The sequence below is a fragment of the Bison bison genome, unplaced genomic scaffold (genome assembly GCF_000754665.1).
Source record: "Bison bison bison isolate TAMUID 2011002044 unplaced genomic scaffold, Bison_UMD1.0 scf7180017864529, whole genome shotgun sequence".
Lineage (NCBI taxonomy): Eukaryota > Metazoa > Chordata > Mammalia > Artiodactyla > Bovidae > Bison > Bison bison.
Window position 1 is genome coordinate 4,616,513 of NW_011495079.1, and position 856 is coordinate 4,617,368.

Below are 856 nucleotides of genomic sequence, written 5' to 3' on the forward strand. Positions count from 1 at the left end.
GCCTGGAGAATCCCAGGGACGGTGGAGCCTGGTGGGCTGCCATCTGTGGGGTCGCACAGAGTCGGACACGACTGAAGCGACTTAGTAGTAGTGGTAGTAGTAGTAGTATGAGGATGGGGACAAGGTCCTAGAGGCACCCAGCCCAGGGCATTCTGGGCCTTTCCTTCCCCTAGCATAGGAGAGCCACAATTCTCCCAGGCCCATGAGGAACCATGTGATCTGGTTCGTAGCCTGATGGCCTGCTCTCCTTGCCCCTGGATTCACCCCTGGTAGCCATGAAGGCCATCCTTCCATCCTTGGAACACTCCAGTCAGTTCCTACCTCAGAGACTTTGTAGGGTGTGAGGTGTCACATTGTGTCCCCTCAAATTCAGATGCTGGAGTCCCAATCCCAAGTACCTTGGCAGGACCTTACAGACAAAGGAAAGGTCTTCACAGAGCTGATGGAGGTCAAGTGAGCTCATTAGGATGGACCCTCCTCTAACAGGATGGCTGTCCCCATACAAAGGGCACATTTAGAGGCAGACAGGCACACAGGAGAACTGGGGTGAAGAGGAAGGCGGAGATCTTCAAGGCCAGACACACCCACCATGGCCAGCAATGCCCAGAAGTGAGGGGGTGGATGGGACAGACTCTCTCTACAGCCCTCACAAGAGCCAACCTCCGCTGACACCTCGACCTCGGCTGCTGGCCTCCTGAACCAACACGGTTCGTATTTGAGCCAGCCGGCCTGTGTGACCCTAACATAACTGCCAGCAAATTAAGCCAGAGGGTCAGTTGTCTGGAATCTCTCTGCAGAGGCAAGGGGGATGGCTTCTCCACTCCCAGCACCTTGGGCACACTCCTCCACGTCTGCA